Raw genomic sequence first — 27541 nt, 5'->3', positions numbered from 1 at the left:
ATGCAGCCCTCGAGAACTTGCGTGGATTCGGAAGGAAACCATTCCTCCTTCCCTTCCTTGGGCAACAGGAGTCCTGGAAAACAGGCTTGGTACATTTGAACGTCCAAGAGTTATTGGCCCTAATTTCATTTCCCTCTAAAATGCTTAGAGGCATAGACTCTCCCATAAGCAGCTTCTTTTGTTGCAATGAACAGAAGTCGCGGGCAAGCAACAGGATCTATACCTGCAGGATATAATGTAATTGTTCAATGAAAATTCAGCTGAGTTGTGTTTCACAAAGCTGAATCTAAAGCTTTGAAGGGGACTTCTTTTTTAAATGAAATCAGCACTACAGTTCTTTTAAATAACCTTCATATTTTGTTTTCAAAATGTTTTCTATACATATGCATTTAAGAGCACAGTAAGCAGAGTCACTAGGGTACATCAGATTATTACTGCTACTTTAACTGGATTGGGGTTGAGGTGGAATTTCTGCTAAGAATCTTATGGTTGCTAAATTGGCCACAGGCTCTTGGTTTAGCTCCTGTTCTTGCTGGTGTACTATTATACTGCTTAGAATACCTGCTAAGGTGTTCCCTACTCCTGCTACAATGGTCTAGAGCACCTCCTCAAGCAAAGGGGAAAAAAGGCAAAGCAACCCTCAGTATTTCTAAGGGAAGGGACCTTTGATGAGAATTTCTGGGGCCAGTGGATTGGTGAACAGAGGGTGACAGCCCTTGGGACATTCCTCTAGACCATTCATTCTCTATAATCAATAGCTAGAGTGCAGTCAAAGCATCTCATTCTCAAAGTATAAGTGCCAAAGAGAATTAAATTACTGGCATCTGAAAAGATCTATACTTTTGGTGATTGGCACCTACCATTTACACCTATTTCTTATTTGTGACTTTGATCCTGAGAAAATTTTAGGGAATCTTAGGTCTTTGGGGACTTTAGGAAGCTTGGAAGACAGGATGGGGAGTAGTGGCTGACATCTGTTAGCACCTATACCTGGCCATGTATTACGCCCTTAGTAGCTCTATGAAAAGTATTTGGGCTAAAACAAGCTTGGAATTTTTTACACAGTCTTTTGGCTTCCTTGAAGGACATCTTGGGAAACCTCTAGACTTGAGAAGGTTCACCTACCTCACATCTCAGTGTGACTGAGTATGATTTATGTTGCCATTAGAAAAGAGCAGACCTGTCCTGAAGCCTCCCATTCTTGAGCAAAGAATGTTGACCTCACTGATGAACCCACCCTCCTAACAAATACCAGTGAAATCTTCCTTTCATTGCCACATCCACCCACACATGTTTAAACTTTTTCAGTCTGTTTGCTATGGTCAAAATCCATTTTCTCACATCTGTAGGTCTAAGAAAACTCTAAAGGTCACAAAGCTTGTATTCGTTCTATAATGTTACAGAAATTTAGTCACAGTGAAGACCAGAAATCAAAGAAAAGAGAGGGGAAGATATGGAGAGACAGCAGAGTGGAAAAAAATGAATAACAAAGGGCATTCCACACCATTACCCGGATAACAAAACCAGATGACGCTACAAAAACAAAACAAAACAACAACAACAAAAATCCCTGCAGGCCAATAGCTCTGATGAACATAGACACAAAAATCCTCAACAAAATATTAGCAACCAATTCCAACAACACATTAAAAGGATCATTTACTACAAACAAGTAGAGTTTATTCCAGAGATGCAACAGTGGTTTGATATTTGCAAACCAATCTGATATATCACATTAACAAGAGGAAGAATAAAAACCATATGATCATCTCACTAGATTCCGATAAAGCATTTGACAAAATGCAACATCCATTCATGATGAAAACTCTCAACCAAGTGGGTTTAGAGGACCCATACCTCAACATAATAAAGGCCATATTGGAAAAAACCACTAGGAGCTAACAGTATACTTGATAGTGAAAAGCTGAATGCTTTTCCTCTAAGCTCAAGAACAAGACAAAGATGTGCACTCTCATGACACTTATTCAACGTGGTACTGTGAAGTTGTAGCTGCAGGAACCCGACAAGAAAAAGGAGTAAAAGGCAACCAAATTGGTAAAAAAGAAGTAAAACTGTCATTATTTGCAGGTGACATGATGCTATAGATAGGAAATGCTAGGACTCCACCAAAATCCCTTAAAATGGATAAATAAATCAGTAAAGTCACAAAATACAAAATTAATATAGAGAAATCTGTTGCATTTCTATACGCTAGTGAAGTAGCAGAAAAAGAAATTTAAAAAACATTCCAATTTACAGTTGTTCCAAAAAGAATAAACTATCTGGAAACAAATTTAACCAAGGAGATGAAAGACTTATACACTGCAAGCTATAAGACACTGAAGAAAGAAATTAAACATGACACAAACAAATGGAAAGACAGACCATGCCCATGCACTAGGAGAATATTGCTAAAATGTCCATTCTACCCAGAGCCATCTATAGATTCAATGCAGTCACTATGCAAAATACCAGTTGTGTTTTTCACAGAAATAGAGTAATACTGAAATTTGTATGGAACCACAAACGACCTTAAGAACAAAGTTAGAGGTACCACAGTTTCAAATTTCAAGACATACCACAAAGCTATAGTAATCAAAACAGTATGGTACTAGCACAAAAAAACAAACACAGAGATCAACAGAACAGAATAAAGCCTAGAAATAAACCCAAACCTATATGGTCAATCTATGACAAAAGAGGCAAAAATGTACAATGGGAGAAGACAGTCTTTTCAATAAAGGCTGCTAGAGAAATTGGAGAGCTATATGTGTCTGGTGAAAGTGGACCACATTCTTACACCATACACAAAACTAAACTCAAAATGGATTAAAGACCTAAATATGAGACCTGAAATCATAAAACGCGTAGAAGAAAACATAGGCAGTAATCTCTTGGGCATTGCCCTTAGCAATATATTTTTGGATCTGTCTCCCTCAGACAAGAGAGACAAAAGCAAAAATAAAAAGCTACTGGGACTATACCAAAATAAAAAGATTTTGCATAGCAAAAGAGAAACCAACAAAACAAAAAGACAATCTATTGAATGGGAGAAGGTATGTTCAAATGATCTATCTGCTAAGGAGTTAATATCCAAAATATATAAAAAACACATACAATGCCACACCCAAAAACAAATACTCTAATTTAACAATGGGCAGACTATGTGAATAGACATTATTCCAAAGAAGACATACAGATGGCCAAAAGACACATGGAAAGATGCTCAACATCACTGTCAGGGGAAACCAACTGAAAACACAAGGAGATTATCTCCTCAGACCTGTCAGAATGGCTACTATCAAAAAGACAAGAAATAAGTGTTGGTAAGGATGTGGAGATACAGGCGGGAACCCTCACGCACTGCTGGTGGGGAAATTAAACTGGTGCGACCACTGTAAAGGACAGTATGGAGGTTACCCCCAAAGTTAAAACTGAAATACCATATGACCCAGTAATCCCATTACTGAGCATTTACCCAAAGAAAACCAAAGCACTAATTTGAAAAATTACATGCACCCCTATGTTTATTGCACCATTATTTACAATAGCCAAGATATGGAAGCAACCCAAGTATTCATCAATATATGAATGGGTAAAGAAGATGTGGTGTATATATGCGATGGAATATCATTCAGCCATAAAAAAGAGACATCTTGCCATCAGTGACAATATTGATGGACCTAGAGGGTATTATGCTAAGTGAAAGAACTCTGACAAAGAAAAACAAATACCATATGGTTGCACTTATATGTGGAATCTAAAACAAAAACAAAAACAAAAAAAGGACTCTTAAATACAGAGAACTGGTGGTTGCAGAGGGGAGGCAGATGGAGGACAGGTGAAATACATAGGGTTAAGAGGAACAAATTTCCAGTTATTAAATAAGTCACAGAGATAAAAAGTACAGCAACACTGTAATAACGTCATATGGTGACAGATGGTGACTACATTTATCATGGTGAACAACGTATAGAATTGAACCAATATATTGTACATGTGAAACTAATATAATGTATCTAAATAATACTTCAATAAATAAAAATAAATAGAAGGGACATCCCAATTTTTCATTAACATATTGATTCATTAACTAATTATCTGAAAATTACTATGTGCCAGCACCATGTTAGATGCTGAAATATGAAGTCAAATGAGACATGGTACTCATCTTTACAGGATAAGTACATCAATAATTACAATATTAATATCTTAAAGACAAGAGAAGCTGCAGGTATGTACTGTAAGAACATAGAGGAGATGTGAACTGGTGCAGCCACTCTGGAAAACTGTGTGGAGGTTCCTCAAAGAGTTAAAAATAGACCTGCTCTATGACCCAGTAATTGCACTGCTGGGGATTTACCCCAAAGATATAGATGCAATGAAACGCCGGGACACCTGGACCCTGATGTTTATAGCAGCAATGTCCATAATAGTCAAACTGTGAAAGGAGCCTCGGTGTCCATCGAAAGATGAATGGATAAAGATGTGGCCTATGTATACAGTGAATATATTCCTCAGCCATTAGAAATGACAAATACCCACCATTTGCTTCGACGTGGATGGAACTGGAGGGTATGATGCTGAGTGCAGTAAGTCAATCGGAGAAGGACAAACATTGTATGTTCTCATTCATTTGGGGAATATAAATAATAGTGAAAGGGAATAGAGGGGGAAGGGAGAAGAAATGTCTGGGAAATATCAGAAAGGGAGACAGAGCATGGAAGACTCCTAACTCTGGGAAACGAACTAGGGGTGGTGGAAGGGGAGGAGGGCGGGGGGTGGGGGTGACTGGGTGGCGGGCACTGAGGGGGGCACTTGACAGGATGAGCACTGGGTGTTATTCTGTATGTTGGCAAATTGAACACCAATAAAAAATAAATTTATTATAAAAAAAACAGAGGAGGAAAATATTCAGCCATAAAAAGGAAGGAAATCTTGTCATTTCTGGCAACACTGATGGACCCTGAAGGCATCATGCTAAGTGAAATAAGACAGAGAAAGACAAGAGATGATCTCACTTATATGTGGAATCTAAAACACCAGAAACCAAAGTCCTAAATTCATGGATACAAAGAACAGATCTGGTGGTTACCACAGGCAGCAGTGTGGGGGGTGGGCAAAGTGGGCACAAAGTTCCATGTAAAATTAATAAATCATAGGATGTAAATCTATAGCATGACAATTAATATTGTACTATGTATTTGAAAGTCACTAAGAAAAATTTTAAAAGTTCTCATCACAAAAGATTGTAACTATGTATGTTAATCAGATTTATTGTGGTGATCATTTTGCAATATATATGTAAGTACTGAATTACTATGTCGTACCCCTGAAATGAGCAAAAGTACACAGATGTAGGAAATCAAATATAGGTCTCTTAAAAAGAGAAGCCTTCCAGGAAGAGATGCTGCTGTTGCTGAGTTCTGAGAGACTCTAGGACACCTTCTAGATGGAGAAGGGAAGAAAAAGCATTTCAGGAAGAAGAATCAGCAGGTGCAAATAGACTGAGACAGGACTCACTTGGGAAATGCTTACACCCAGGGTCTCTACTGACCCATGTAACAGAAGGAAATAAAACTAATACTGGGAAAAATCAGAAACCTGAATAAAAATGAACTCTTTATTTCTAGGTTATTTAAAACAGTAAGGATGCAATCTAAAATGACAATGATAAGATAATGAGAGGCGATTAGAAGAACAAATGAAAATTTACCCCGGATTAGTAAAACACAAGGGTTGAGTACAGAGGTTGGGGCTCATCAGTCAGCTAAGGATGAACACCTGGCACGGCGTGGGAGTGTGCAGCCGCACGCTAGGTTCTATGGCACAAGCGCACTGGGTGGTTTCTTAAGACGTCTGAACACGGTAACCCAGGAGCTAAGAAAAATCAACAAAAAGTGACCTGCAGCACTTCAGTCACTCAGCCTACACTAACAGCCATTATGTACTGACACTTTTGTCAGACACAGGAGAACAAAAAGGACATAGTGGTCGACTCTGAAGCTCACAGACAAATTGTGAAAGTGGGAGACACCAAGAAAGGCAAACAGCAAATGACTGAGGCAGAGGCGGAGGCGGAGGAGGAGGAGACATGCAGAACTGCCACAATAATGGAAGCCCCTGCAGGCATGAGGATTTATGGCACGGTTTTTTTTTTTTTTTTTTTTTTTTTTTTTTTTTTTTTTTATGGCACGGTTTTAAAAGATGGTTATGGGATCCCTGGGTGGCGCAGTGGTTTAGCGCCTGCCTTTGGCCCAGGGCGCGATCCTGGAGACCCGGGATCGAATCCCACATAGGGCTCCCAGTGCATGGAGCCTGCTTCTCCCTCTGCCTGTGTCTCTGCCTCTCTCTCTCTCTCTGTGACTATCATAAATAATAATAATAAAAAAATAAAAAAATAAAAGATGGTTATTTGGGGGGGGTGCCTGGGAGGGCTCAGTTGGTTAAGCCTCTGCCTTCAGCTTAGGTCATGATCCCAGGGTCCTGGGATCGAGTCCTGCATCAGGCTCCCTGGTCACCTGGTCAGTGGGGAGTCTATCTCTCCCTCTCCCTCCACTCATGCTTTCTCTCCCTCTTTCAAGTAAAAAAAAAAAAAAAAAAAAAAAAAAAAAAAAGTTTATTTGGACATATTAGAAGAGAGGGGGACAGTACTGCCCTTGTACCTAGGAAGAGGAATGCTGTCCTGAACTCCATACTTTCAAGGGCCTCACGCTGGCCATCCCTAGGCCATGCCCCTCTACACAGGAAATCCGGTGAGCCGAGGAAGATGCCCACCCCTGGCCATGGTGTCCCCTCCAGCCTATGTTCCAGGTTCCCCAGGCCAACAATTCTCTACCAAACAATTCTCCAACCCCACTTCTAGAACAACTCCAGGGATTTCCTCCTGCCCACATAGCAAAGCCATGTTCCAGGACTTTATTTTATTAATATACAGGTGACACACAATGCTACATTAGTTTCAGGCACACGACATAGCGATCTGACAACTCAATAGGCTAGGCTAGGCTCGCCACGAGTGTGGCTACCATCCCTCACCGACCGCCACCATGACGATATCACTGACTATATTCCCCATGTGGTATCTTTCAACCCAATTATTTATTCATTCCATAACTGGAAGCCTGTATCTCCTACTCCCCGTCATCCATTTCGCCCAACCCCCACCCACCTCCCCTCTGGCAACCATCAGTTTGTTCTCTGTGGGCCTGTTTCTGCTTTTTTGTTTTGTTTTTTAAATTCTACATCTAAGTGAAATCATATGGTCTTTATCTTTCTCTGCCACACTTCTTTTGCTTAGGAATACCCTGCAGGTCCATTCATGTTGTCACAAATGGCAAGATCTCATTTTTTTTTTGGCTGAACAGTATTCCACTGTAGATATAGCACATCTTCTTTACCCATTCATATACTGATGGACACTGGGGTTGCTTCCATATCTTGGCCGTTGTTAATAGTGGTGCAACAAGCAGAGGGTGCATATATCTTTTCAAATTAGTGCCTTTTTTGTTTTCTTTGGGTAAATACCCAGTGGAATGTTCCGTGACTTTAAATTTAATTTATGGTTGCGTATAACAATGGCTGAAGGATGGAAAGATTAGAAGTTGAGCTTTATTTAATTGTGTATCCCTTCTTGCTTACCAAGCCGCGAAGAATGTAAAATGATGCAACCACATTGAAAAACAGTTTAGTGGTTTGGCAAAAACATCAACATTCACCTACCACATGATCCAGCATACTACTTCTAGGTATATTTACCCAAGGAAAACATAAAGCATATAACCTTGCAAAGACCTGGTCACAAATATTCGTGGCAGCTTAATTTTTAATAACTAAGGAGCGGAAACCTCCCAAATGTCCCAACAGGTGAATGGATAAGTCGTGGCGTATCTATACAAGGAAATGCTACTCAGCAAAATAAAAGAACTATTGATGCACATACAGTACGGATGGATCTCAAAGTTACAATGCTGCATTAAAGAGGCTAGACAGGGGGATCCCTGGGTGGCGCAACAGTTTGGCGCCTGCCTTTGGTCCAGGGCGCGATCCTGGAGACCCGGGATCGAATCCCACATCAGGCTCCCGGTGCATGGAGCCTGCTTCCCCCTCTGCCTATGTCTCTGCCTCTCTCTCTCTCTCTCTCTCTCTGTGACTATCATAAATAAATAAAAATTTAAAAAAAATAAAAAAATAAAGAGGCTAGACAGAGACACAGAAAGAGAGAGAACATACTGTTTCCCTTTGCATGAAATTCTGGGAAATATAAATATATATGTGACAAGAAAGCAAATGAGTGGTTGCTTGGGGACTAGAGGGTGAAACTAGAAAGAATATCCTTCAAAAATGAAGGTGAAGTAAGGACATTTTCATATGATGTGTGAGAGAACTTGTGGCGGGCACAACTGCACTACAGTGCAGTTGCTCAAGATGTTCTTGGTGCCAAAGGGAAATGATTCCATATGGAAAGGATTTACAGAAAAGAATCAAGAGCACCAGAAATAGATGTATCTACCGGAAGAGCCAGCACTCAGAGCAAGCTAGCCTCCACCCATCGCACGACATGCACCACACCTGCCACCATCACCCCTCACGCCATGCGCATCCCTACCCACAGGAGCGACCACCACTTGGAGGCCGTGGGGCCCATCTGAGGCAAACCCACTGGGCTCACTCCTTACACAAAGTGGAGATGGTCTTCCTGGCTACCTGCCACGCACCTGGCAGTGTTGGGGGACAGGCTGGCCCCGCACTCCTGCCTCAGCCACCCTTCTCTGAGACTACTTGGAAGCAGGAGAGCGCACCTCCTTTTCTGCCAGCACAGTGCTCACCCGGACTCCCAGCCCGTCCCAGCTGGGTCCGCTGGAGCTTGGCCCCTTCCCCTTCCTTCCTCTTCTCCCTCCCTCCCTCCCACACCACATGCCCCACCACATGCCTTCGCCCCCTCCTCCTTCACACTCCTGTCTTTACTGACGTTTCAGGCCTTTTGTTTGAGCATTTATCAAGCATGGCCCTTATCTTGTATAACGCGGTGCTTCAAGACCTGGCGTCTGTCCTATTTTGTCGATACTATTTTATAGAACATTTTAAAGACACTTATTCAATCAGAATATAGTCACTTCCACCACCGACTCCTTCCTCCTTCCTTTATAAACGAGCAAAGGTCATTAAGGTCACGAGACAGACTGCTGAGTTTGTAAGACGACGCAGTATCTGAATCCTTGCCTTAAAAAAAAAGAAGGTATTTCCGAGCAAAGGAAACCTGAAGCATCTGAGGATGGCAGGTGAGGAAATGGGGGGATCCAACCAGCTCAGGAACGTATCCTCCTCAGACTAACGAGACGAGACGCAGCCCGAAACCCTCCCGGGGAGGCGGCCTGCCCTGCCAGAGCCGAGGGGCACGAGGCCCGGTGCTGCCACGCGGCGAGGCGAGGCTTCGGCCTGCCCCCAGGGCCCCGTGACGGTCTCACGCTGACGCTTCTCTGGGCCGACCCTGAGGGACGGTTCCCAGCCCGTGTCCCCCACGTCTGAAGAACCGGAATGTGTTTACATTTGTGAGGGAGACTAGGAAGTGGAGAGAGTGACTAAAAGCGGACGCAGAAATCCTCCAGCTTTCACGCAGCTGAGCCCAGAAGGGGCCACTGTGCGGATTTTACACCCACAGGCCCCCGCGCGCCACATGGGCCTCCCGCGGGCCGGCAGGGAGCACCAAGCTAGGCCGAACCCGGTGGCGGTGGCGGATTCTCACTCCTGTCGGGGAACTCTGGATTGTTACTGTTTGTCTTGGGGTCTTCAGGGGACTGAGGCCCTCTAAGTCAGGTTGTGAGGCATCTGGGGGAACATACTCGCTGGCCACACCTGAGGAGAAATATAAATGAGCCATGACGGTGCATGATGGTAACAGCGCCTGGTCATCAGACACTCACGTCCAGGCCGGGACTTCGACAGTAACCCTGGCCAGCTGTCTGTCTGTCTGTCTGTCCTGATTTACAGATGTGGAGATTGAGGCCTGGAGTTCAGGCTGATGATGCTGTGGGAAATGGGAAAGGCATTCAGTATCCATCCGTGTCTCCCTCCCACACCGTGGGGGGACGGAGAAGGGGAGGTTCAGAGCTGGGGTGCAGCTCAGTTAGGCCTCCAGTGCGCAGTACTTCTCAGAACAATAAGCTGACCAAGAAAAAAAAAAAAAAAAAGAGGGTGGATTTTATCTGCAGCCTGTGGAACCCTGAGGCTCTAGGACCGTTTCCCCTGATTAAGGAGATGAAGTTTATTCAGAACAGAACCGATTACTGCAGTTTTGTTTGCTTCGTTCCACTTCCCTCGCAGGGTTCTTCAGCTCAGTCACTCAGTATCTGGTCAAATGGAAACTCGTCTGCGCTTCCCAGATTCATCCTCAGGGGCCTAATTACAGAGGAAGGAGGAAAGCATCTGCTCTGTCGTGTCCTGATCCGTGATGTGGAACCTTCTCTATCTCCCTACCCGCTCTGTTTTTCCTGGATAGCACTTATCATACAAACTTTCACCGGCTAGGGGGGCTTCCTGTCTGGCTCCTCCAAGAGGCCTCCGAGAGGCCACTGGATCCCCTGGCACATAACGGGAGCTTAACACTTAATGAATTAATGAAACTCTTGTTGTTGTAAACCTCTATGGTATTCCCTTGATCTTAACATTTCATATTACTCTGCTTGCCTACCTGTATTTTCATATGTGTGATCTGGTTTCCGGTACATTGTGAAAGATTCTTTTTTTTTTTTTTTTTTTTTTAAGATTTGTTTAAAACTTATTTATTCATGAGACAGAGAGAGAGAGAAAGAGAGAGAGGCAGAGACACAGGCAGGCAGAGGGAGAAGCAGGCTCCTTGTGGGGAGCTTGATGTGGGACTTAATCCTGGGTCTCCAGGATCTGGCCCTGGGCTGAGGGCGGTGCTAAACCGCTGAGCCACCTGGGCTGCCCATGAAAGATCCTTTAACACTCTTAACGCCTCTATAGCTAATGCAGAGAAGAGGCCACGTCAAAAAGAGTTGGAAAGGTGGGAATGCAGTCAGGAGCAAAACTGACCCATGAGACTGTCCCTGGGAGGAAGGGACACCATAGGTATGGGGGAGGGAGAGAAGACCCCAGACCAGGCACCCCAGACACAGGGGACCCACACTGGGGACAAATCCCTATATTTGGCTTTGAAAATCAGAGAGACTTAACTTCATGAGTTCTTATAATTAGTAGGGCCTCACACCTGGAACTTGAAAAGTCAGAATGCTGGCTCTGGGAGAGCCAGAGGGTGAGAGGAAACTGAGAAAACCTTGAAAAGACAGCACAACAAACAGCCCACAGAGATACAGAGAAGCAGCAGCAGTTTGAAAAACCCCCAGGATATAAGGGGGATAGATGTGCATACTCATTTCAGAGCACGTGCTGGATGGGCAGGGATCTTTAGGAGACTTCTCCAAGAACAAATGCGCTGGCAGGTGCCACTTTCCTCCCCAACCGCTCATTTTCCTGTGGACCTGCCCCCTTCAATATGTCCTGGGCCAGAACCCATCCCAAGTGGTACCATAAGCCTGGCAGTATGCAAGTAGTTGCACCAGGGGCCAGCACCACTCCAAAGTGACTCCTACACTGGGGTGAGGGGAAGAGAACCACACACACCAGTCCTACTGCAGCCCCAGCCATAGGCTGGGGGCAGACATCTGGCTTGACTGCAGGCCCTGGTCACCATTCAAAAGCTTCACAGGAGACAACACAGGGAGAGCAGCCTGCAGTTTGGTGCTACTGCATCCTGGCCTATGCCTGGTCTGACTCAACTCAAGCCCAAAGTGGCCCCACACTGACCCACTAACACCACAGGGACTGAACCGTGCCCCGGAGGGCAAAGAGAACCATTGTAAATAACCAGACTAAAGGCAGATGAGGGTTCATGCAATACACATAGGAGACATCTGTAAAATGCCAGGTTCTGATAAATGGGACACTGCAATGCAAGGCACTACAGGACATCTTCTTCATAAGGCCAGTACTTTCCAGAGAAGGAGACGTAGCTGACTTTCCTAACGCACAGAAACAGACATAGGGAATTAGGCAAAATAAGGAGACAGAGGAATATGTCCCATATGAAAGAACAGAACAAAAATCGCAGAAAAGGAACGCTTGGGTGCCTCAGTGGCTGAGGGTCTGCCTTTGGCTCAGGGTGTGATCCCGGTCCAAGGATCAAGTCCTGCATTGGGCTCCCTGCAAGGAGTGCACTTCTCCCTCTGTCTACATATCTGCCTCTCTCTTCTCTCTCTCATGAATAAATAAAATATTTTTTAAAAATCGCAGAAGAGCTATACAAAACAGATATTAAGTAACATACCTAATAAAGCATTTAAACTATTGGTCATAAAGATACTCTCTGGGCTTGAGAAGAATGGAGGATTTCAGTGAGACCCTCAACAAAGAGATAGGGAAAAAAAGCATTAAAATGAACCAGAGATGAAGAACTCAATAAATAAAATTAAAAATATACTAGATGAATAGTAGACTAGAGGGAGCAAAGGAATGGATCAGCAACTAGAAGAAGAGAGTAATAGAAAGCAATCGAGTGGAACAAGAGAAAAACAATAACAAATAAGAATACCTGAAGGGAACTCAGCAACACCATCAAGCTTAACAACATTGACATTATAGGGATCCCATTAGGAGGAAGGAGAGAAAAACGGGCAGAAGATCTATTTGAAGAAATTATAGATGAAAACTTCCCAAATATGGGGAAGGAAACAAGCATCCAGGTCTAGGAGGCCCAGAGCACCACCCCTCACAAAATCAAGCCAAAGAGATCCACACCAAGACACATAAGTAATTAAAATGACAAAAAGTAGTGATAAAAAATTTTATTTATTGTCATTTTTTTAATGGGAAGTTAAAGTTTTGGCAAGGGTAAATGATACAGCTTTGAATTTGGGGCCAAAGAACACTTTAAAAGATCTATATTTTTTTATTTTAAGGTTTTTAAAGTTTTTATTTTAATCACCCAGTGCTTATCACAAGTGCATGCCTTAAAACTCATCATCTATTTCCCCATCCCTCCCCACCTTCCTTCTGATAACCATCTGTTTGTTCTCTATAGTTAGTCCATTTCTTGGTTTGTCTTTTTTTTTTTTCCTTTTGCTTGTTTCTTAAATTTCACATGAGTGAAATCATATGGTCTTTGTCTTTCTTATTTTCCTTAGCATTATACACTCTAGTTCCATCCATGTTGTTACAAATGGCAAGAATTCATTCTTTTTATGGCTGAGTAATATTCCATTGTGTGTGTATATATACACCACACTTCTTTATCCATTCATCTATCAATGGGCACTTGGGATGTTTCCATAGCATAGCTATCGCAATAATACTGCTAAACACTTAGGGGTGCATGCATCCCTTTGAATTAGTATTTTTGTATTCTTCAGGCAGATACCAAGTAGTGCAATTGCTGGATCATAGAGTTTTGATCCATAGTTTTTGTTTTTTTGTTTTTTGTTCTTTTAGAGAGAATGCATGCATTGGGGGGTGGGGGTGGGGGTGGGGAGGCAGGCAGAGGAAGAGGGAGAGAGAATCTTAAGCTCCATGCTTAAGCTCCATGCTCAGTGCAAATCAAAACCACAATGAGGTATCCCCTCACGCCTGTCAGAATGGCTAAAACTAAAAGCACAAGAATCAAGTGCTGGTGAGGATGTGCAGAAAAAGGAACGCTTGTGCATGGTTGGTGAGATTGCAAACTGGTGCAGCCACTGTAGAGAACAGTATGGAGGTTCCTCAGAAAAATTAAAAACAGAATTATCATATGACCCAGTAATTCTGCTACTAGGTATTTGCCCAAAGAAAACAAAACACTAACTTAAAAAGCTACATGCACCCCTCTGTTTATTGTAGCATTATTGATAATATCCAAATTATGGAAGCAGCTGAAATGTCCATTGATAGATAAATGGATAAATAAGATGTAATAAATATATATATACGTAGAAATGTTATTCAGCCATAAAAATGAATGAAATCTTGCAATCTGTAAGAACATGGATGGATCTAGAGGGTATAATACTAAGTGAAATAAAACAGAGAAAGACAAATACCACATTTCACTTACATGTGGAATTTAAGAAAGTTAATAATCAAAGAAAAAAATAGACTTAACTATAGAGAACAAACTGAGTGATTACTAGAGGGGAGAGGGGGTGATGGCTGGGTGGAACAGGTGATGGGAGTTAGAGTACACTTACAATGAGCACTGGGTGATGTATGGAATTGTTAAATCATTATATTGTACACTTGAAAGTAATACAACATTTTATGTTATTATGTTAACTATATAAAAGTTTAAAAAAAGGTTTTCCAAATTTCTAAATATATATATATATAATTTTCTTTTTAGGCTTAGTGTGTCTTAAAGTTTTGGCACCTTTAATCAAATTACTAATAAAACAAAGTTGCACAAGTCAGAGTGTTATGGATAGAATGTTTATCTCCCCCCAAATTCATCGCCCAGTGTGATCGTATTTGGAGGACGGTTTTGGGAAGTAGATTTAGATGAGATCTTGAGGGTGGAACCCTTATGAGGGCTTTGCGCCCTTCTCTGAAGGAGCCCCAGAAAGTTTGCTTTCCCTCTCAGCCATGCTGGGCACATTGAAAAGGCAGTCTCTAAGCCAGGAAGGGCGCCTCTGACAGAACATGACCACGTTGCCACCTGAGCTAGACTTTAGGCTCCAGAAATGTGAAAAAATGAACTTCTACTGTTTAACCACTAGTCTCTGCTCTTTTATTATGACTGTTTGAATTGACTAAGACACTGAGTAAAAAGAAAAAAAAGACAGCCTTAAAGAATGCCCTCCAGAATGACTGTGTATGAAAAGAAATCATGGTTTGAACTCACCTAACGTAAAATACAATACAAACTTCACGTTATCAGATTTGGTTTAAATAAAAAATTTAACAAACCTCAATCTATTTGCCTATGTGTGTATATGTACAAGTATATACATATACAGGAAAAATTTTGGAAGGGCACATGTTAAATTATTAATAGCAATTACCTGTGGGGAAGAGAATGACATGGGGCAGGGAGTGGGTGAAGGGAAAGAGAGACTAATAACTCTTTACTCTGTATATGTCTAATGTCTTAGTTTTTAATAAGAAATCACTAGTGATATACTAATTGTATAACTGAAATATTACAACTAAAAACAGAAATACTGTTAAGGGAATAACTGTCAAAGAAAGTGGTACAATTTCCTTCTTAAGTCACAACAAAAATACCTAACAATCACAGTTTTGAATAGGTTGGTCTCTTTCTATTCATATGAAATAAAAGATGAATCTCATATGAAATAAAAGATGAATAAAATATTCATATGAGATGAAATAGATGGTATCATAATGTAAACCAAAAAATATAACCCTGTGTGCAATTCTTGACCAAGTACATGACAGATAACTTAAATTTTCAAATATGTATTTTATTATTTTGTATTGATACAAAAAGATTAGTGGTTAATTAGACAAAGCTATTTTTCTTTTTCAGAAGATAAAATTTACAAACCTTTACCTAGACTAACTCAGAAAAGACAGAACTCAAAATTGTAACTGAAAGAGGAGACCTCAGAACTGACGTAACAGACACACAAATGATCATGAAAGACTACTCAGAACAAGTGTACAACAACAAACTGGATAACCTAGACGAAATGGATGATTTCCTAAAGACACAACCTACTAAGATTAAGCCATGAAGAAATGGATATATGAACAAACTAACAGGAGTAAGGAGATTGAATCAGTAATCAAAACCCCTCAAACACAGAAAAGCCTAGAACCAGATGATATCACTGATGAATTCTACCAAATGCTTAAAGAAAAATTAGTGCAAATTCTCTCATATTTTTCCAAAAAATGAAGACTGGGCCCTCCCAAACTCATTTTACAAGGCCAGAATTATCCTGATACCATAGCCAGATAAGAAACTATAAGAAAAGAATACAGACTAATATCCCTGAGGAATATAGATACAAATTTCTCAAAACAAAATATTAGCAAACTGGACTCAACAGCACCTTAAAAGAATCATATATGATATGTGACCAAGTAGGATTTATCCCCAGGTTGCAAGGATGGTTCAATACATACAAATCAGTAAATGTGACATACCACATCAACAGAACGAAAAATAAAAATTCTATCTCAATAGATGCAGAGAAAGCCTTTGGCAAAATACAACATACTTTTATGTTAAAAATGCTCAACTGGTAAGAAGAAACATATCTCAACACAATAAAGGCCATTTATGACAAGCCTGCAGCCAACATTATATTCAATGGTGAAAGGTTTGAAAGCTTTTCCTCCAAAATCAGAAATAATACAAGGGTGCCCACTCTCACCATTCTTTTTATTTTTTTTTAAATTTATGATATACATAGAGAGAGAGAGAGAGAGAGAGAGAGAGAGAGGCAGAGACACAGGAGGAGGGAGAAGCAGGCTCCACACTGGGAGCCCGACGTGGGACTCGATCCCAGGATTCCAGGATCGCGCCCTGGGCCAAAGGCAGGCGCTAAACCGCTGAGCCACCCAGGGATCCCCCCCACTCTCACCATTCTTATTGCACATAGTACTAGGATCCTAGCCAAAGCAATCAGGCAAGAAAAATAAACAGCATCCAAAGAGGAAAGGAAGAAGTCTTTGTCTGCAGAGGATAGGATTTTATATATAGAAAATCCTAAAGACCCCATCAAAAACCTACTGTAAGAGCTAATTAACAAATTCAGTAAAGTTACAAGAGACAAAAATCAACAGAGTTGCATTTCTACACACTAACAACAAAACATATGAAAAAATAAAATAGTCCCATTTACAATGGCATCAAAAATAATACTTAGGAAAAAATTAACCAAGTGAAGTATCTGTACACTGAGAACTCTTAAGATTTTGATGAAAGAAACTGAAGAAGATGCAAATACAATGCCCCACATTCATGGATCAGAAGAATTAATATTGTTAAAAATGTTCATACCCTCCAAAGTCATCTACAAATTCAGTGCAGTCTCTATCAAAATTCCTATGGTATTTTTCACAGAAATAGGAAGGAAATCCTAAAATTTGTATGGAACCACAAAGATCCCAAATTGCCAAATCAATTCTGAGAAAGAAGACCAAAGCTGGATGCATCAAACATCTTGAATTATACTTTGAACTACACCACACAGCCATAGTAATCAGAACAGTATGATACCAGAATAAAAACAAACACATGGTCCAATGGAACAGAAGCAAGAGCCTAAAAATAAACCCTCTCATATATAGTCAATGAACATCTGACAAGGGAAAAAGAATACTCAATAAATAAAGGATGGTCTCTTCAATAAATAGTGGTATAAAAACTGGGTAACTACATGAAAAGGAATGAAACTGCATCTCTCTCTTACAATACTCACAAAAAATTAGCTCAAGATGGGCTAAAGATTTAAACTTAAGACTTGAAACCATAAAACTCCTAAAAAAACAAAACAAAACAAAAAACCCCACAAGCAAAAAAGCTCCTTGACACTGCTCTTGGCAACACTTTTTTTTTTTTTTTTTGGATGACACCAAAAGCACAAGCAACAAAAGCAAAAATAAATAAGTGGTACTATATCAAACTGAAAAACTTCTGCAAAACAGAAGAAACAGTAACAAAATCTGCAAATCATAGATCTGGTAAAGGGTTAATACCCCAAAAATACATAAAGAAATCACACGACTCAGCACGAAAACCACCTGATTCAAAGAATAGAGAGAGGGGGGATCCCTGCATGGCTCAGTGGTTTAGTGCCTGCCTTCAGCCCAGAGCATGATCCTGGAGTCCCGGGATCAAGTCCCACATCGGGCTCCTTGCATGGAGCCTGCTTCTCCCTCTGCCTGTGTCTCTGCCTCTCTCTCTCTCATAAATAAATAAGTAAAATCTTAAAAAAAAAAAAAAAAAAGAGTGGAGAGGGGAACTGAATAGCCTCATGCTGTTGGTAGAAATGCAAATTGATGCAGCCACTATGAAAAGCCTCAAAAAATTAAAACTACCATGATCCAGCAAGCTCACTTGTGGACATACATCCAAAGGGAATGAAAACAAGATACCAAAGATATCTGTGCCCCTATTGTCACTGCAGCTATTAGTATGCATACATTCATAATAGCTAAGGTATGGAAAACAATCTAAGCATCTGTCAACAGATGAACGGATAAAGGGGATGTGGTATATAGGCTCAATGGATTATTAAGCTATGAAAAAGAAAGAAACCCTGTCCTTACAACAACTCAGATGAACCTTGAGGGCCCTGGACTCTGGGGCCCTCAAACTAACAAACTAACAAGTTCTGGGCTTCTAACCCACAGCACTGTGAATACAGTTAATAATAATGTATCAAATACTTGGGAGTTAAGAGTAGATCTTAAATGTTTTCATCATAGAAAAGATTATGAGACAGGATAAAGGCATCAGCTAATGCTGTGGTGGTAATCATTTCGCAATACAGAAGAGCATAAAATCATCACATTGTACACCTTAAACTTACATAAAGTCATATGTCAATAATATCTCAAAGCTGGAAAAAAACAGTCATCAGCCCAACTCTTCACAGTAACTGGCAGTGTTTGGCTTCAAGATACACTTGAATCTTATATTAAATATGCCAAGTTACCAAAATTCAACTATCTTCAAAAGATCAGGAGCCGCCTACGCTAATATTCCTCTGCAGGGCCTTAGAGATGCTTGGAGAAGGCTGCAAGAGGACCTTCCAGCTTTTTAGTTACTCCACTCTGCTTTGGCCACAAACACACACGAGAGGAAAGGGTGTCTGGCTGAAGAATGACCTACTCCCACACTAAGAGGATTTTGCTTCGATCAAAACAAATAAGCCCACACGGGACTTCCCTCAGTGGGTTTGCAGGAGGCCATCCTCAGACTACTGGCCAGATTACAATTTTGTTAACAGTAAAATAGGATACTTCCTCTCTAGTAGGCTAAAAATCATACAAAAATCAAAGCCTCAGAGCAAGCCTAGTCTAATGACAACCTCATTGTTTTACTGTTATGATCAATATTTTGGTAGAGTGCAAATAACCCAGTAGAGAGCTCAGTGGAAGGAAAGCCACCTTATTAGTGGACCACACTCAGGCAGAGGAGACGCCTACACTATGCATTTTAACCTCGATTTCTTGGCATCCAACTGAATGTTGCAGAAGGATTAACATTCCTTTGGCATAAAATCGAAGAATTTTTAAAAACGGCAAATAATTGTGCTTTGGCTGAATGGGCCAAAATCCAACAAGCTCTACTCACTTTGCTAAGCCTCCTCTTCTTCCCAAAGCCCACATGCAGCCTCGGCTCTAGGCATACCTAATTACCTGAAGTTCCCCCAAGGTGTCCTTCTCTGACTGTGGCACCACAGCTCCCCTTCCTTTTGCCTGGAGGACTCCTGACAGGCTTTTGGTTTTCCCCAACCACTCTCCTCCCAAACTGGTCAAGATCTTCTGTGCCTGGCACACACCAGGCACTCAATGAGCACCTGCGGAATTCATGTAGCAGTATGTGGATGAGTTTGTCAAAAGGCTACCAGGAAAAGGGCTAGAAGACTTCAAGGGGCCACTTCTGACCTTTTTCCTTTTACAACACTCCTCTTTGGATAGGTTTAGAGAGTTCTCAGGATTATGTATACATGAAACCTACATGGCAAGTAAAGAGTGCTGGAAGGAGGAAGAGAGAATAGAGACACTGACAGATCTGATCAAGTGTCACCATATTTTCAAGCAGAGGGATATTGAGGCAGCAGTAATTCCAGAATGGTAAAGAGACCCACGGTGCAGTGCAAGCCAAATAGCAGAACTCTAAAATATTTTTGTTCTAGATTTTTAAGAGATAAATATGTTTCAAAATTAACAAATTTCAGTAGCGTATTTTTAAAAAGCTTTCCAAAAAATAAATAAAAATTAAAAAAAAAAAGTTTTCCAGGATGCTATCAGGCGTCGATGCATTCAGTCACCTGCTATCTCCATTGTTGGTCGTGCTGCTGGCTCACCTCTTGGCTCCAGAATTCTCTGCAAGCCAATGGGGCAGCCCACTTTGCACAAGAGCCTGAGCAACATCTTGGGAGGTAACTCATTCTATGGAGTTGTCAGTGGTGGAGGGGTCAGATACTGACAAGGTGTCTTGGTAACAACTTTGGACATGCAGTGATGTTAAGAGCACTTACTTGGGCTTCTTTATGGTTCAGCTGGGTCCCCAGGGACAAAGAATGTGGTCATGAAAAGAGAGGATGTAGTTAAACCTACATAAGAGCTTGGAGTTGCAAGAGAGGAGTGCTTTGCAATCTCTCCCACAAAGAAGAGACTGCCATTCTTGACTTTTCCACAGAATACTGCATATGGAATCTGGTACCTGCGAGGCTCCTTTGCATCAGCAGTGGTACCCAGCAGAGTCTGAGATACCTGACATAAGCACCACTGATCTCTACCAGCCAGCAGTGCTGGCAATAGGCATTCTATAGATGCAGTGACAGATGTTTGGTGGATTTGGTGGCACTGGCCTTACCCAACTAAAGAGGATCTGAGCAAGAGAAGTATCCCCAGAGATGTCCTGAAATAACTGACCAGAATTCTAGAGAACTCTTGAAAACAGTGGGTATTGGTATATGTCAAAGATAGAGGATACTACAGGAAATTTGTGAGGAGCTGGGGGAAAGAACTGGTGAGACATAAAAAGTATATATATGAAGAACTGTGAGCTTGTGCTCAGATGTGTATCTGCAGCATAGAACAGTCCCTGGTTAACAAAGATGTAAGTATATTTGATCTGTTAAGTCTCAAAAATAGACTTCAAACACCTTAAAAATACATTCATGATGCTTAAATGATTTGTGAATGAATTCACCGGTCCCATAGATATTTACCAAGTTTAAGGAAACTGAAATCTTACTAAACAAATAAATACTCTTAATAGCGATATAATAATATTAGTTTATTGCCAGTTACTTTGCAAATTATGGCCTTTTCTCCAAGAATATGGAAATAAAATCCAAAAACATAGTTATTTCATAACATTCTGGGCCCATTAAAAGATACTAAATAACTGTCAGTGTCAAGTGAATAAAATGAAATCTGCTCTACAGGAAAACAGTGTCAATTCCACAATAGAAAATAAACTCATTCAGCGATTACTGAATACATAAGGAACCAAAAAAAAGCTAATAACAATACCATTAAGGTTGTAATTCAAGATCCTTGTAATGATTACTACAACTTCTAACGTCCACAGGAAGTACCGAGTGAATACAAAACTCCTTGGAGATTTAATCCAAAGCCAGATAGTTGTATTCAGGACACCTTGGAACTGTACCAGTTTCTGAATTTGGGGACATGGAGAAGAATAAAGCTCTTTCACAATTAACAACAGCAATGAAAGGAGATTCTGTTTGTATGTGCCCTGGTTATCAAGTAGTGACCAGAGGAGAAGCAGGTTGGCTATTCTGTATGTATAAGTGGTATCCTTATGAATGAAAACAAAGGAAAGCTTTTAATAATTTCATGGAACAAAGGGAGTCAAATTTTATTTCTAATTTTTTTAAGCAATAATATCTATTTCTGTGTATTCTATTTATTTCAATATATTCTAAAAATATCTGTAGTTTCAGTAGCTTTATGGTAAAGTGCAAGGATAGTGTTCTTGTATTGCTAATACTGAGCAAGAGACAGTATGTGAGTCTTACAGACTGTTCTGTATCTTCCTTCTTATCTTCCTATGAACCCACCCAATTACGGGACTTACTGAGCAATCTAGATTCTTTCCCTGATGAATGAAATCCTTATCACACATTTTGCTGTTTAGCAGTGTATTACCATAAAGTGACAGTTGATCCACACTTTCTAAGACCTACTCTTCCCTTAGCATTTTAATTCAGATAATGGAAAATCAAATTGAGCATAGCTGGCAAGCTCTAAGAAGAAAATAAATCACTGAAAAGGCAAAATGCAGCCTGAGTTACTTAAAACAAAGGGGGGGGGGCTGCGTTGATAGCCACTTAACCTTTATTGATGGTTAGAAAGCTTCACAAACTATTTTTATATATGTGAATCTCATGTTATTTTAAACATCTTCTGGGATATTACCTTAATTCACCTTAAGTAGTTCATCAACATTCAATCATCAGCCCAACTTGGTGTCCCAAAACACAGAGCTAATGGATGAAGACAGATGATTCTATGGGGAGGTGTGTGGGGTAGATCGAGAGGTGACAAGTATTATCTGTTTTACAGATAAGAGGCAGATGACAAGATGATCACAATTATACACATGTGGCTCAGCCCATGGTCTGTGCCAAGGTATTGTGTCAAAATAAAGAAAATTATGGAAATGCAAGTCTCTGACTCCCAGTTTTCTATTTCTAATCCAACAAGATCCAATCCAATTTCTAATCCAACAAGTTTATTAGCATTGCATCACACAATCCTCTCTGGGTCCTTCTTGAGTTATTGTTTGAACCCTGCTAAATGAGTATTTTTATAAAACATTACTATTCTTTTTCTTACTGGTAAATCGTTTTAATCCAATAGAGAGGAGAAAGCGTTTTGTAGTGTTTTCTCATTTTCCTTAAAGTGCAAAACAGAAGCTTTGAGCTCCCTTGCCACCCCTGTCCCCATCTTCCATCTCACCAGATGGCCCTCCCATTCTTGACCCATATAAAAACTCTGAAGAAACTGCTGGATATACAAAACACATTATGAAGTAAGTGATAATTAATGTATTTTAGCTTCATAAATGTCTGGAGTATTTAGAACTGACGCATAGTTTCAAAGTAAGTTGGGCAGGTGGGATTGGAATCAGGGAAACTGAAATGCGGAGCCTTCTAAGTGAACAGGATAATTTCTGCTCCAAACCCTAGGTTACTGCGCTCAGTTCATTCTTCCAGAGTTTCTTAGTTCAACTGCAAGCAAGGTCTTCTTTCGAATGCTTATCTTCAGTGTAACTCTTAATAGGGCAGAAGAAACATTTTTTTTTTTTCAGAAGAAACATTTTAAATTGAACAGATGCCTATTCAAAATGATTATAGGTATATCATAAAGATTAGATTTAGAGAAGCACAACCATTTTAAGAGACTCTAACCAGTTTTTCTTTAAAAAGTGAGTGCATGGGGACGCCTGGGTGGCTCAGTGGTTGAGCGTCTGCTTTTGGCTCAGGGCATAATCCTGGAGTCCCCCGATGGAGTCCCACGGCAGGCTTCCTGCATGGAGCCTGCTTCTCCCTCTGCCTAGGTTTCTGCTTCTCTCTCTCTGTGTCTCTCATGAATAAATAAATAAAATCTTAAAAAAGAAAAAGTGAGTGCATCAATCTATCCCTTTGACTTCCATAAAAGAAACATACACAAATCACACTGTTAACTTCACGATCTTAGATTTTAAAAATGTTTTCTTGGCAGATGTCTTCACTTAGTGTTAGCTTTTTCTTTTTAAATATAGCTTTTAGAACTGTATCATTATCAAAATGTTAACCACTACGGCTACAATATTTTCCCTCCAACCTCTAGAAGGAAAGGATAAAGTCAGTAAACACTCATGGACAGTGACTCTGGGTAGGGGAAGGGGTGGGTGACAAACAGTCCCAAGTTTTCTTCAAGATGACACCGGATCAGACATCTTCAAGAAGATACAGTGGAGGCAGAATTGAACAGTTATGAGAGCCTGGCTTCCACTTCCACTTCCCTAGTGACCTCCCCTGATGACCACTTCCAGTGGCTTCTCAAATAAGAGTCAAAATTAGTCACTGGAGAAGTAAAGACTTATGGGAAGTTTTCCAGCTTGACTGTGTAAAAATAAATATGTTGCATTCAGACATATTAGAAAAGCTAAAGATGTCAGGCTCTGAAGTTTTTGTCATTTAAAGGAGAAAGTCTAGCCAACTCATTTGCATAGCTTTAAAATAGACCCAAGACTGAAAATGAAGGTGACTCCTGTTGCTAGTCACAAGCTGGGCTCAAAGGTCAGACAATGCTGTGCTGCCAACATAGTTGGGGAGCATGTGGTAGGAAATCCTTTGTGATCCTTCTTGGCTGTAACAGGAGGACAGGCCAACTCATATATTAATCCCAGACTTGGGAATGAAGTGTTATATTGCAGATCTCTGGGACAGCCACCAAGAACTGGATTCTTAAATAGCCTCCTTTGTTTCTCTAGACAAACTAGGGATTGTGGGGAAATGGAGGCTGTTTATCAGTATTTTCTTCATGTCCATTGTCTCATTAATATCGGACTCTTAGGTCCCAGAGACTTAGGAAGGTGGCAGCTGGTAACAGAGGGGAAAAAAACCCTTATAGTGTTTCCTTCCAGAAAACCTTACAACGCTGATCTGCCACTTTCTCTAGGTCTTCCCTCTGAAGGACTGGAGTGAGTAGTCTGGTTTTCACCTAACTGTTAATTCTAACTCCTTCAGTCTCTAGAATTCTCTACCATAGAAGTCACTTGAATGTATTCACAGAGAAAGCCATCTAACTCCATGGTAGCAATGGTTACTCTAGCTTAAATCTTTTAGAATAAAACATGTTCATGCCAAACCCGTAACAATAGCTTGTGTGCACTTAGCAGAATGTCAGAATGCAGGATAAACTCAAAGTTATGTATGTTAATTAAAAATCCTATTTAACAAAAATGAGCTTTCCCAATTCCATAGGATCTCTCAAAGGGAATGCCCTACATTTGGCCACTTAGTAAACCTAACTGCTTCACTATCAAGTCAGTAATTGTCACAATGAGGCAGAAAGCACTGGAATATGAATTAAGAAACCCAGGTTCTTGTCTGTCTTGACTCTGGCAACAATAAGTTTTGTCATCTTGAACCTCATTTACATAATACAAGAAAAAAAAACACCCTCCCTTATGATTGAATTAGCTACTGCTGAGTGCCATTTACCTAGAAACAAAGACTTTATGACAAGTATTCATGGAACATGGATATGCCTCAAAGCATCCTACTACATTTTAAAATTAGTAAAATAAGTATACCTTTGTGCTATTATCCACGTGTAATTCCACACTCTTAACTCCTACAAAAGAGCCTTTAGTTCTATATATATGCAACATACAAAAATTGAAGAAATATCAGGATTTATTGCCAATTTCTAAATTTGAAATTTTTGATGTGATTACTTCTCCATTTCTTAAACTTACACTTGTTTTATGAAAAATAACTTTTAAAATATTACAGTAATGTTAGTTCCTTTCCCATCACAAAGCAGCACTATAAAGCCATACGAATGAGCCCTGCATAGTCCAGACTTCTTCTGATGGATAGAAACATAGGAAAAATACAGAATGATGTTTTGAACCTCAGTTGAATCAATGAGCAGCTTACTGGCGCTCATAAATTCGGAGAATCATGGACATCTAACTCAACTTTCCACCCAAAGCTGGAAATAACCACTTTCTATGATAATTCTGATAGAAATTCACCCATCTTCCTGGAAAAACCTCCTGAAAAAGTTTTCTCACTACTTCGCGAGGTAGCACATTCTGTTTTTAAAATGTTTTTTGTTTGCAGAAAACCCTTATTTTGAGCCAAAAATCTTTCTCTCTTCAACGGTTCCCCCATCAACCTGAAACTCCACACAGCTGGTGCTTTTTTTTCTTCTTCTTCTTTCACTTGAGAGCCCCTCATACATTGACAACAGGCATCTCACAGCAATGCCTTTCCTGGCTAACCAGGCTCAGTGAAGCCAGCTTCTCCCAGCCTCCTTTCCTGCCCTCCTCCTCTTCCCTACTGTATCATCTGATCTTTCCTTCCTTCCTCCTTCCACAAGCATTAGTTAGTTGAATACATTGGGTATAAGATGCACAATCTTCTTCTCTGACGATAAAGTCTTCAGCTAGAGGGGTGTAGACAAATGGGCTGATGACTGATTGGATAATTTCAGTCCCAAGTCTCCCCCTCAGGAGAGTAAACTGCCTCCAAGTTGTAATAAGGGTCACAGGCTTTTCCTTTCTTTCCTACTGATTAACTGGCTTATGAAGGAAAGGACTAAATGACGCTGCTAACTCCCAGGGCTGCTGTGGGGATGAGTGGGTGCAGGAAAGGTTCTCATAACCTGGGACACAGTAAGAATGCAACTTATTTGCTATCATTGTCAGTATATGGCTATTCGCTCTCTTTTTGCACATAGGAAAATATCCTTATTCCTTTAATTGACACTGAGAATGACCAACATGCCCTGGTTCAGTAAGTCTTCATTCTCTAAAACTGCACAGATGCCACCAGTCTGACCTCGGAAAGCTTAATTCAGTCAGCCAAGAGAAAAGGACTAGGGTTTAAGAAAACAAAAGAAGGCCCTCCTGCCTTGTGACTCATCTGTCCTACATGTTCTATACTTAACACATCTCTGACCTGAGACTAACGCAGATGCCAAATCCAAACTGATTTTTAACTTGGGAAAAAATGTAAAGGCAAAAACTGTAGAGAACAACAAAATAAATATATCACATACATTGAAAATTGTGTCATAGCAGTTTCAAATCTTTTCAAATTAATTCAATATTTCTTGAATGTACCTACTAGGTACTTGGAACTACGGAACAAAGTATAACTGATAAAGTTGTCATTCCCTTTGTAAATCTCCCTAATCTTTTGTCTCTTGTTCCTTCCTCAGATGTAACTGTTTTAATAAATATGTTAGGCCTTTTTGTTCATGTTTCTATACATTTATATACATATATTCAAAAAACAAAAACAATACTGCTTTATACATTTTAAAGATACATATAGAAGTCATATCACACTTATCTTTTTGTAGCTTAATCTATTCATGATATTACATGTAAATCTAGTACATTCACTGTAACTGCTATATAATATTTCATCATGTGACTATTTTATATTGTTACTTATCCATTTCCTTATGAAGGAATTTTAGGTTGTTTCTGGGTTTTCTATTACAAACAATGCTGCTTTGTACAAATCTCCTTGTTTTCATAAGTGAGAATTTCTCTGAAAGGAAATCTAGTTGTGGAATTGCTATATTATTTGGGGAATACATGTTCAGTTTTAGTAAAAACTACCATATTGCTCTTATGAATTTATGGGACTTGCTACTGCCTATCTTTTAAATTATTCCCAAGTTCAGGGTTGTGGCATGGTTTTAATTTGCATTTCCTTGCTACTACTGCAGTGGTGTGTGGCTTTCAAAGTTTCCTGGCTGTGCAGGCTTCCTCTTCAGCGAGCTGCCATTTAATAACTCTTACATATGTTTCTAATGAATTGCTTGTCTTCTGTTTGATTTATAAAAGTCATTTGTATATATACCAGCCTATATTAATGTAGATTGCAAATACTACTTCCTAGTCTGTTGCTTGATTTTTTAAAAAAATATTTTTTTTAAAGAAAGAGGGTGCGCACACATACAGATGTGTGCAAGCTGGGGGCGGAGGGTCAGAGGAAGAGAATTTCAAGCAGGCCCCAAGGGGGAGGGGACTATGGAGCCCTACGTGGGGCTCAATCTCATGACCCTGAGATCATGACCTGAGCTG

At 40.4% G+C, this 27541-nt stretch overlaps 1 protein-coding gene across 1 annotated transcript in view; it reads right to left on the bottom strand.

Moving 5' to 3' along the window:
• The window catches only part of ELOVL2 (ELOVL fatty acid elongase 2), a 64048-nt gene that overhangs the window by 20946 nt on the left and 15561 nt on the right, over positions 1 to 27541 (bottom strand). The gene's annotated exons all lie outside the window — the stretch shown is intronic.

This window comes from Vulpes lagopus, chromosome 10 (genome assembly GCF_018345385.1).
Source record: "Vulpes lagopus strain Blue_001 chromosome 10, ASM1834538v1, whole genome shotgun sequence".
NCBI lineage: Eukaryota > Metazoa > Chordata > Mammalia > Carnivora > Canidae > Vulpes > Vulpes lagopus.
This window is presented reverse-complemented; position numbering and strand designations above follow the sequence as displayed.